The sequence below is a fragment of the Centruroides sculpturatus genome, unplaced genomic scaffold, assembly GCF_000671375.1.
Source record: "Centruroides sculpturatus isolate CEXI.00-Female unplaced genomic scaffold, Cexi_2.0 scaffold148, whole genome shotgun sequence".
NCBI lineage: Eukaryota > Metazoa > Arthropoda > Arachnida > Scorpiones > Buthidae > Centruroides > Centruroides sculpturatus.
This window is the reverse complement of record NW_019384359.1, coordinates 209636-222439: the sequence shown is the minus strand read 5'-3', so window position 1 is coordinate 222439 and position 12804 is coordinate 209636.

Below are 12804 nucleotides of genomic sequence, written 5' to 3'. Positions count from 1 at the left end.
TCCGCAGGTAAATTCGATAAGATACAAAGATTTGAAAATTTAAAAATATTCTATAATTTCAATAAAGTTTTCAAAATAAATAATAGATTTATATTTGGTACTTGGTATTAGGACCGAGGAAATGAGCAACTAATGGTCTTTATGTTTTTCTTACCTCTAGATAGCGTGAATGTAAAATATGAGGCTAATCTTCGAATGCCTCATGTCTTGCATTCAGATATCGCATGCATGGCCAATAAGAAAACTAGCATAGTGAGCAAATTCGGTAGCAATGAGGAGAGCTTGTATGTAAATAAAATTCTGCATTTTTGTATAGTAGGTATGTGGCTAGAATTGCCATAAGTTCCGATTTTACGGAATTTATATGATTTTGAATACTTCATCCCGATCGAAACATTTTTCCCGTAACATCCCGATTTGTCCATTTCTATTCGAAAATATTCCAATTTCTATTAGAACAGTCAAATAAAAATTGTAAGCGGTAATTATCTGCAATTGTCGTGCATAAAGGGTTATCTTTAGTAATCTGTGGTGCACTAGTCGTGTTCTGTTCGCTCTATGTAATACTGCACAAATGTCTCAAAGCCATCCATGGTTACGTGCAATGATCGAAGATGGATCAATGATTACGTCTAGTGATAGTCTAGCATTAAGTTTTACTCTTTTGTCCTGTGGACACTAAGAGGATTTTTATTTTTAATCATGGGTTCGGTTCGTCCATGTCTACAATGCAAGCAGCACGGTTTCCTGAGAAAAATTTAGTTGAAATATACAGTATGTAAAACAATACAATTGGTTCAACAGATAATAAAAAAGGTTCAATGATTAATAATTTAATAAAATTAGTTTAATTGAAATTATTCACTTATTTTCTAGAGTAGTTTCTACCTATCTAATCCTGGAAGCAATCAAACTTTATTAAAATGCCGTCTCACTTATAATGTACCAACTTTTGGTTTTGAATTTGTGACAACCTTATATATAGGGTTCGAATAGTGGTAATATTCCCAAAGAATTTATTCGGCATTTGTTGTTGACAATTGATTAATTATAGTATTGTTTTAGTCATTATTTTTTGTTTTAATTATTAATTAGTTTTGTGCATCGATACTTCGATCACTATTATTGATTACTATTAAGTAATAGTAATTGCTTGGTTTGGTTAAGTTTTCGTAAAGTTTAATTAATTAAACTACAAGTATATAGAGAAAAATACTAATCGTTTGAAGTCTTTTCGTATAGAAACACTTGAGAAGATTGTTTCGGTGATACGTACAGTACACTACGGTATATATTATTTAGAGATTGCAAAAAGAATATATCAAAATAGTGTTACATAATATACTCGTACGAATAATTGTAACAAATAAAATGCTTATGAAATTTGAAAATACAATCTAAAAAAACACAAAATGCTAGATTCGCTTTTGTCATCAAGTCCACCGTAATTGGAGTTTGCAAATTACATCATTGAGATTTATAATTTTGCTACAGTAATCCTAAAACTTTCACTTAAGTTATGTTATGAAATTACTACTTAAAAATCCTACATTAAATAGGTTTCTAGTTTATAATAGTAACTCATTTTGCATAGTAAATCGTTATATTCTAAGATTGATTTTTTATTTATGCAGATTACCGTTTTATAGACGTTTCGTTTTAGACAGGCTTTACTATAAATGATGTTCTTAGATATTAATTTTTAAACTTTTCTGAAAAAATTAAATTTGTTATTGAATGGATTTATAATTTGTATTGATTTCTTAAGTAATATTTGATCTTCATGCTTAAATATCAAGCTGTTTTTTTTTTCCAGAGAAAGTTTCATCAAGTTAAGTTCTCCTTCCTCTGAAATTTTTTTAATACTTTCTATGAATAACTATTTCTTTATAGGTCTTTTCTTTTCCAGATTTATAGCCGCCGTTTCTTTCATTATTGATGCTTCAATTAACTTGAAGCTATAAATCTTTATAAATACCTAGACTAGTTATTTGGGGCTAGACTATTGCTTCGAAAAACTATTTTATTATCACAAAGTTTCATTTTCATTTACGACTAACCTTTTTTTACTTGAATAAAACTGATTGTAATTATTTTTGCTATAAACGGAAATATAGTCAATTCAATATAATGCATTTTTGTACAGTACTGTACATATCGAAAGTCATCTTAATACAGAGGAAATAACAATTGAAGAAGGGTGCAACAGGTCTTAATGTATTAGAAATTATAAAGTATACTGTACTTATACACTGTATCTCAATGTGGTTTCTTTATTTTTCAACAGTTAAACGATAAAGTAACAAATATTCTAGTTTAATACTTTACAACGCATTAAAAAGTACCGAATATACAAAAATTGAATGTAACTTTTAATTTAAAATATCTATTTGTGCAATATATACAGGGTGGTTCAGCTAACATGGACTAGCCGTTTTTCTCCGAAAAAAAAATGTTACATTTAGAAGCGAAACGAATACAACTTATCATATATTAACAATGAGTTTCTGATATATAACCTTCTCCTCTTCTCGTTCCAGCATGTTTGCCAACCTTTTATTTTAAGTAGAATATTATACATTCCGTTGTTAATGCATATATTCGTTGGAAAAAGCGTAACATTCTGAGTAAAACGACACAAAGTTTTCAAAATCCATTATGTCTATCAAACGTTACAGTTCAATATGTGAAAAGATTTACGACTTGCTTACTTGAAGCATTGTTTATAAAAGCATGTAATATCGAATAAGAAATGTATTAAAAGACACAACTTATTATCAATTACTATAAACCTCTATCATATTACAATTTGCAATGTTATCATTTACACTTTACGTCAAATCAAATTATTCACATACTAACACATAGTTGTTTGCTCATAATGTATTCTGTACAGGCTAAAAGACATGTATCATATTTTTATTAAATTTGAAAGAGTGAGCCTTAAAGCTAAACAAATTTACAGGAGAGATTCCTTATCTCAAATTGAATTTAATAAAGTAAAATCCTTTAAAAATTCATTTGCATTTGTTATTAGAAAATGACGTCCCAATCGTTGATACTGACCACAGAGTAATTTTACGCTTGGCGACGCAATATATGAAACAGAATGGTTCAGTATTAACAAAAAAAAAGGAAGTCACGAAAAAGGCTTGTACTCAACGAGAAAACATGTTAGATGCATTGTTAGCTATACAGAAAACCCATTTAATTCCTCATATTGCATAGCTTTACAGTTCGAAATGGAAAATGTTCAATTTACAAATACAAAGATAAGCTTAATGAAATCATCCGAAAGAATTGTTTATTTTATAATTACGTTTTTCATAGCAATTAGTATTTACGGTTTTTTTTTCTCGTTCTCGGTATCACCCATTTAAAACTTACTTGATAAAGGTTTTAGACCCGAGATACAATAAGGTGTTAGATTTTTATCTTGGATTTCGACTGCTATGGAAAAAGATCCATTAATTTTAGACAAAATTAATTTGGACAGATAAATCTAAGTTCAATATGTGATCTTCCATAGGAAAACCTTGATAATGTGCGCAGCATGAAATACTTTTTGAACATTTCCACGATGTCATTATGGGTTCATTAGGTTGATGAATGGAATGAATTTCCATTCATTCCATTCATCAACCTAATGAACCCATTCAACCTAATGAATGGAAATTCTGCATAAAAGAAAAATTAAAATATAAGAATTTTTATCTGCACATATCCTTATATTTTGATGCATTTTCTTTATTTTATTTTATTATTTGTATTATTTTGCGTTTGTTTAAAATATTTTCTATTTGTATTTAAATGTTAATTTATCTGATTTAAATTTAGACATTAGAGTTCGAACGTTTCTTCGTTAAAATGTTCTATTTTGAAAAGGCGTTCGAATTCGGCAACACCTGAAGATGGCCTATTGCATTAGGTTGAAAACCTTTGTGTTCGTTTAATAATACGTTTTTAAGCAACAGAAGGTGGTTTGATAGTTCATTAAGTATAAAAGGCTGAGATTGATTAGTAGTTTTTGGTTTTTAATAAATTCTAATAAATCTTAAAAGTTTTTACATTGTTTTACTCAAAATCTCATGTTCTTTTTAACGCTTTGCTTAACAGTAGAGGATGTCATTTTATATCAAAAAATTTACAACGCTAGCAAACATGCATGCTTCACAGCACAGGAAAAAAATTGTGTAACAGAAGCACATTGTTCATATATAAAAAATGACATTGGTTTCGCTGCTTTATGCAGCATTATTTTGGAGAAAAACAGCTGATCTATGTTAGCTGATCAGACTGAATAATATATAGCTATTCGAAGTTGTAAACAAAGTAAAATTTTTAAAAATAATATTATGTTAAAAATATTGTAAAATAAAAATTTAAGATTTTGATTATTTCTGATTTTTCAATTTAATTACTGCGGATAATTTTTTAAAATTATTTCAACTTAAAAGTTTTTCAATAATATATAAAATACGATATAATGAGTTTTAAAAAGGATGTGACAATTAATTAAGAACTATTAAGTCTATTCTCCTCCGTAAACATTCTAGTATATAGAATATATCCAACGATTTTAAAGTTACGTGTCGTGAATCAATTTCAATTTACTTCAAATCGGTTACAAACTCATTCGTGACACGTAAACTTAAGTTTTACAATCTTTCGCTATAAACAGATCGATTTTTGCATTTCGCTGAAGTGTTTATTCATCATGGCCCTACTCAAGTTTAGATGTACAGAATCTTGCCCTTCGTTTGCTTGGAATTTGTTTTATGTAAAGCACCTTTTGCAATTTTTGCCCTTCTCATATTCTCTCCTATTCGAGAATCGGAAAGTTGGTCCGTGCCTTCAAGCTTCTGATCTCCGCTTACGGAATTAAATCGATGTATCTCCTCCTGTTGAAGTCGTCAGTTGAGTTAAGAATCTATGCCTCTAATATATATTTATTACAAGACAAAATATTACACGCTACGTAAAATATTTACGAGCATATTATATAGTACAAAGACACCATATAATTTAGAGAACATGATCGTCTTGTCTTTCACCTTTTTCTCTTCCCATTCCTTATTCAAGATGAATGTCCTGAGGATCAGGAACCCCACGTATGACTACGGAGTAGTGTTGTTTGTGTCGAACGAACACTAAAGAAATAAGCGCAACCTGAACAAAAAATAAGTGTCAATTTACTCTTATAGGCCTTTAAGAATGGGTTATAGTGTTGTTTACAACTCCTTCGGCTCTTTAACAAAGAACTCAAACCCATTCTTTGTCTAAGTGTGTGTAAGACTTATCGATCGTACACGATAGTACAAATGATTAACTGTCCATTCTGACAGCCGATATCTAAAACATATTTTTACTATGAATTTTTGTTTTGCTTTCTTGTTTTAGGATATTTTTAACGAAAACAAATCGATTTTGCATCGTTAAAATTTTCGTCCATTATTGGTGCCCAACGGTATGTTATGGCATTTCGTTCGACAATTTATTATTTTAAGATTTTAAGATAGAAGGAAGTTATAATTGTTTCTCATTTTAACACTTTTAAAGTAAAAAGTGTTAAAATGAGAAACAATTATAACTTCCTTCTTGTATTATCATGTGGTAAAAAGGAATAAAGAAATTCTTTTCATTTTTATATAACTTATTAATATATACATAAATCGCAATACTACACATTAAAAAAGATGTTATTTCATTGGGCCATGGAGTCACTGAAAAAACAGAATATAACTTTTGCTTCATTTTACTTATTGGTTAGTTGCGAATATTTTTGCCTAAAAGTATTTCTTCTTACGCCAAGTAGCTACCTTGTAAAATCTTAACACGTATGTATTAAGATTTCTTTTAGCAATTTAGATTCTGCTACACCATAAATTTTACTTAGAGATCAGAATACAGAGTAAATATACCAATATCACAAAATCGTCCATAGTTCATCACGATAAGTCATCTCTTTGAAATGATTAAAATCTCATACGGAATTCCGATTCAGGTCCTTGTTCGTGATTCGCCAAAAAAATTAAAAATATAATAATAATTTTTCTTTCTTTAATTTTATGCTTTGACATTATTCTGGCACGATACTAGGAACCAGTATAAACCAATTAGATACTTTCTACAAATATCAAATAAAATTTAAGTAAATTTTATATAATTTTTCAAAATTTACTATAACGACGATTATTTATGAAAATTGTCTAAAATAAATCTAAACATATTAACGATAAATTTAAAAAATTGAGGAGATTGTGATGATTTCGATGAATCACAGCTACAAAGCTAGCGTCTTTTTGTCACTTAATCATTTTGTCTTCTCGAAAGAAAATAACAAAAGAAAAAACAACAAGAATTTTCTAAAAAATGAATTTTAGCATATTTATAACTTACTTAAAGCAAATATTTGGTGGAAAAACTGTTATGAATATAAAATATTGTCATGAATTAGAATTTTTCTCAATTCATTTCTATCTCTGGTGAAATTAAATATCTTTAATTTTGACTTTGTTGTTTTAACTTTTATGTAATTTTGTAAATCGTTTTTCATTACATTTGCTCTAGGTTACACTTATTGTTTATTAAAGAATTTTCCAAATTATTATAAAGTTTTTAATCATTTCGTAACTTTGATATTATTGATATAAAAAGAAAATGACAAATTTGTATTTTAGTGATGTTTTACATTTACACACATGGGGTTTACTTGCAAACACAAATAGATACAAATTTTTTTAATAGAGCATTTTATTTTTTGCTTCTGAACTATTAATCATTTTCTGAAATACGCAATATTAAAATTATTTTAAATTTTCTAAATAAACGAGTATAGGTATAGCAATAGACAACACAATTTTATTTTATAAATTAATAAAATAAAATTGTAATTTGTATTTGTAATAAATTGTATTTGTAAATAAATCAATTTAACTGTAATTATGTTTTTATAAATGTAAATAAGTTTTAGTAAACTTTAATAAGATTTAAAAATTATCGATATAACAATGTCAGCAAATTTTGAAATGAAATTCAAAGATTTATTATACGAGTATATATATATATGCATTTGTGTCTATTTGCATAAGTTTGGTTGTTTGTCTATTTAATCAAGACTGTAATTGATTTAAGCAACAACTAACAATATTTTATTTATTATTTTACAACGTATTTATTAAATAAAATTATAATAATTCTTTACAGTAAGCTCATATATATACTCATTGATAAAAAAGTTACACGCCATTAAGGAGGCTGTAGATTCAAGTGAAAATTTATTTATTATTTTGCGAACATAATGACGATGACAATAAGTGATTATAATATCATAGCAAACGCACAGTTTTCCATGAAACAGCGAGACAATTTAAACGAACCTTTAGTAGCACGTAGGATCTGCTCTGGTCTAAATATAGGATATCAATAGTTAAACAGACACTACTCAAAGCAATCTGTACCTCGATCTAACAACCAGAATGATACCAAATTTAATAGGGAGACTAATGAAGATATAAGAAGAATTCCGCGAAAAAAGTTAGTTCTAAAAGTCATCGATAGGAAAAATGTGGCGCTGTGCAATGTAATAGAGAATTAAAATGGACAGACAAAGACTAAAGTGAGACTTTAGTCGTTGTTATTTACATCTCCTTTTTATTCAGCATATTCATTTCTCGTAGATTCAATGTGGCCGTCGTTCTTTTGGACTAAATATTGCATCCTATGCACAGCATTCTCTACAGCAGAACGTAAATGTTTAAAGGAATGTTAATTACAATTTGTGATATATTATTTTTTACGGTTGTCGGGTTCGTGACTCTGCCAAGAAAGATCTTGGATTTCAAGTAACTACACAGCCAAAAGTTGCATTTGATAAAGTAAAAGGAACAAGATGGCCATTAAAAGAAGCTGATTAATGACTTTTTTCTTCGAAGAATTGCCGTAGAGGCTGCATTATCTATCGAGCAGTGTTTACCGGTGCCCAATCTTGCACAAAAATGATCTGGTCCATATATCTTCTTTGCTAAAGTTGAGAAACAATGAACGTGTTCAGCATATCGCGATATTTCTATCCTGTAATGGAATAGATCAAATAGTTCACCGGTCCTTTTGGGGTAATGTTATTAAAAAAGAATATGATAAAATCTGCTATGAAACCACACAGTTATTTTTAGTAAATATAATGAGATTTCTTGGAAGGCATGGAGTGATTCAAAAGAACCAACTTAGATAATTTTGGCTGTTTATAATCCCATTCAGGTAAAAATGGCACTCATCTCCCCACAGAATTGTTTACGCGAAGCATCATCGAACTCAACTTTACTTTAAGAAGAAACAGGAGAACAAAAGTCAATCGCTTATCGCGGTCGGAGTGCTGTCGCTGTTGCAAGCGACTGATCTTATATGGATAGAAATAAATAATCTTTTGCAATTCTGTGCTTAAATCATATACAATTGTCAAGCTACTCCATAGATGTTGCTACTACCAGCAACATTCACCTGTGTTCCGCTGACAGTTGCAGCTGCAACTTCTTCAGTTGTCTATTGTGGAAGGTGCTAGTTTCTGTCTTCTGCTAAATCAAACTTGTAGAGAACCTATTTTTTCAAACTTCTCAATGATCCCTCTCATTGCATTAACTGACAGCAGACCTATATGCAAGTGGTGACAGGTTATAAACTCACAAAAAGCGGCGGCTATGTTGCATTTGTTAAGATAAAAATAACTTTAGAAGTAACGTATATTCAGGTAAAGAATTAAAATGAACGTTGAGCATAACTCGTTAAAAATGTTTGCGTTACCCGTTATTTTTAGACTGGCGTTGTGTTAGTGTACAAAGCCTATAATCTGCATAAAGGGACTTTAGCTACGTTTCATAGAAATTTTTGATATTCTAGTCTATAAGAGCTCTACATTCATCTACCCAGTCTTCAATTTCGAACGAGCCTCTGGAAATATCTGGCGACCTGTCCGAAATTGAAGACCAAACAAGCAAAAGAAGTAGGAAAATGTGATGAAAATATTCCTGGGAATCTCTGACTGTTTGCGGCAGAGCATTAACTTTGTGAAAAATGTCTATTTGCAGCCCTGCCACGAGGACCAGACTATATTAAACGTACTGCTGTGCATTTACTAGGCATAACTAATTTTCTTACGAGCTGGCTCCCTAGAAAATGTTGGTCATCACTTCCCAAACAGAGATTTGTCACTAAATAAGATACGCTGCCAGACTATAATAGCCCTTGCTTCTCTATCGAGGGACCACTGCAAATGAAGCCCGAAGCAACGATATTAGAATGATAATGGCAGAATGCTTAACAGTCGATATGCATACAAATTTGTGTGTGCTAGTCGCTTGCCAACAGTACTGAAGCAAGTCTTATATTGTACCTATCTGTGAATAGTGGACAAAACTCCATCGTAGCTGTTCATGCCTATCTGAAGGTCTTGCAGAGCTCAGAATTTAAACAGACCAGCATATCATCTTATTATCTTTTTCTGATGATCTTTTGATGTCTTGCGTGTCTGAGAAAGTGTAGTGACAGTGATTTCACTACTTTCTCACACTCAGGTCAGAATGGCACAGATGCCATTTCACGGAATTGCGACCAATTCATCCTCAGACAATGACACAGTCTTCCTGAAGATCTGTCAGCCGTACCGAATGTCATTGACTGCATCGTATAGGTATTACTAGCGTACGAAGACCTCAGGTATACTGAAAATTCTAACCACAGTGAGCCTGAGTTAGTGACACTAGGCAGAGAGTTTAAGATACTGTGCATACCTGATGCGTAGTTGGGCATAACTGTAATAACTTACATACCTGTCTGAGACTGGCTATAGGCTGTTTATTTATAGTAATAGGACAATTCTGGCTAGGTACGTAGGTTTTTTTTGGTCAATGCGTGTATATAAAAATTCAAAAAATAATCTTAAAGGCCCACTTTTCTATATGACTTCTGCACGCACTTCTAACCAAATTATATAATGAACATTTATATAATTTGATAAATAAAATTTTTACATTAATCCAGTTTGCATTTCCACATTTTCATTAATTTTCATTTTTATATTTTTTTAATAACATTGCTAAACTGAATAAAATTACAGGATAAATATTTGTTCATAATTGAATAATCAAAGAAATTAAAATTAATTTAATTAAACAATTTATTTGTTTATGCGCCCCTAAAAATACTAGTGTGAAATTAAAATTACATCTGAAATAATGTAAACACAATATTACAATAATAAATTATATTAAATGTACAGCCAATTAAATATATATTAAAAATAAATTTATAATAAAATTTGAGTTTAAACCACTGAAAATTTATTTTAATTATACACTAAAAATACACAATAATAAATTACAAATTTATCTTTAAAAAAAAACCATATTAATCGTAATTGTGTTTTAGACAACGAGATGGAGCCACAATATGTTTCTTTGCCAAATTGTCATTTATTTGAATTTATATGAAATATTTGTATTATAAACTATTTTAATATATGACTAATTAAATTGTAATACAGATACTGTATTTATAAATATTTAATTTACGACTAATTAAAAGTATAATATTAAAATATTTATAAAATAAAATTAATCTCTTACTAGAATGACAATATTTAAACATGAATTATGTTATTTTTATACAAAAAATATTGAAAATTTTTATACAAAAATTTAAAAAATGATAAACTTTCAGAAGCGAAAGAGAAGTAAAATAAATAAGAAATACAATTATGTTTTGTTTTATGTACCTGGAAAAACAAAGTTAACTTATTTTTGAACCATTCTGTATATTTTTCAAGAAATTTTAAAGAATAAAGAATATGATTGCCTAATTCAACTGAATTATATTTGAATTTAATTATATTGATTTCGTTCATTTTATTGCATTACATTTATTGACTGTGCTTATTTTTCCATATTTTATTTTCCATATTTCATAACTATATTAACTTGTTACCTCTTTCGGTATTTATTTATTTTAATAATTAACAAGTGACTACCTCCAAGATATAAGAGCAGGTGCAATAGGCCCCAAGATATAACTGCGAACAAAATTTCCTTTGGTAATCACGATGTGAATTTATGTTCACCTAAATTAGTCATTTTCCAAGTGAATGTTTTACTTGATTTAACCACGACAAAATTTCCTATGGTGTCGAATTAACCAAAACAGATTTGAGATTTATTCCAACAATACTGAATTGCGGTGTTGAATTACTCGTAGATAGAAAATAAGAGCAAAGATTTTAATTGAGAAATTTAATAAAGAAAATTCGATATATATATATTATTTGGTTAATTGGACTTGTTATCAACTCTTCCATTCAACACGGATAAAATTAACTGGCCACCTGGATGTAGTTCTATAAATAGTTTTATTTGTTTGTCTCCTCAAAATAACAGCGATAAATAAAAATAAATAATGGTAAATACTATTTATTTGTATGTACTCTACAATACATTTATTAAAGTAGTATTTCATTTATAAAATTATTTCGAGTACTTTCGTGTTTTAGGCTAAATGAAATTTACACGAAATTCACATTTTATTGTAAATTTGTTTTACGCTCTTAACAACGTTGCATTCGAAATAAATATATCCATTGTTAAGGATTGATTCAACTATTATATTATACATCTACTCTCGATTATTCGTGCGTCATCAAAATATTTTATTCATTTTGTCTATTGACAGTGTACCAAATGTGAAGTTGTATACACATTATCAGTAGACAAGTAGTAGGCTTTCAAGCTTAGCTGACATAAGAAATGGTGTAGAAAGTCCACGGGAGTTGACCTCAATTTACAAATGAAATTTTAGAAATTTATTGATAGAATACACGTGAAAAAATCACGCTTTTACTGTATAAAAATTAGTATAAAAATATCCCACTAGTCCTAAAATTAAACTACAATAGTTTAGAAAAAATGTAAGAATTATACATAGAAAATGTAAAATTTAAATTTTACATGATATTTTTGGAAATAGAAGAAATTTACATTTTATATTTATTGACTAAATATACATTACCGCTTATGAAACTCACAGTTACATTGCTTTTTAACGGAATTGATCTGTAAATAGAGTGTAATTCATTTAGAACACCTGAATAGTTCCTTTTTTTTATTTTACAATGTAAAGGGGTATTTTGGATTATGCCTATTTTTCAGTTTTCCGTGCGCTAATTAGCACGGATAATCGGGAGTTCGGTGTAGTTTGTTTTATTTAATTTCCAGAGAAATGATTATTTTATGTATTAATAAAATTAATTAATTATATTATATTATAATGTAATAATATATTTAATTTGATAAGACATCGTAACTATATAATTCCTTTCATAGACCTCTGATTCAAGCTGTAAATAGATATCTAAAAATTTAAAGAATTTTCAATTGGACTGTATTATTATTTAAACTTTTTCTTCATATCTTTAGACTGAAAGGACGACAAATACAATTTCTTTGTTTACATCAGACTCTCTTCTCGTTGATCTTAACAACAGAAACAAAGAAAGAATTTATTGCACTTAAAATTCAGGAAACAGTCAGAATGAGAAATCATTAAAGTAAAATATCGAGTAAAATGAAAACGTTATGATAATTTGTTGTTATTTATGATGTCTCATCAACGTGAAGACCAGGACTTTTTATTCTAATATAAATACTATCATCACTCCTTATATAATTTTCGTAACTATTATATTTAAAATAAAGAATTTAAGAATTTTATATACGTAAATAATTTAAAATATTGTATATTACACAAGTTTTTTATTGCATT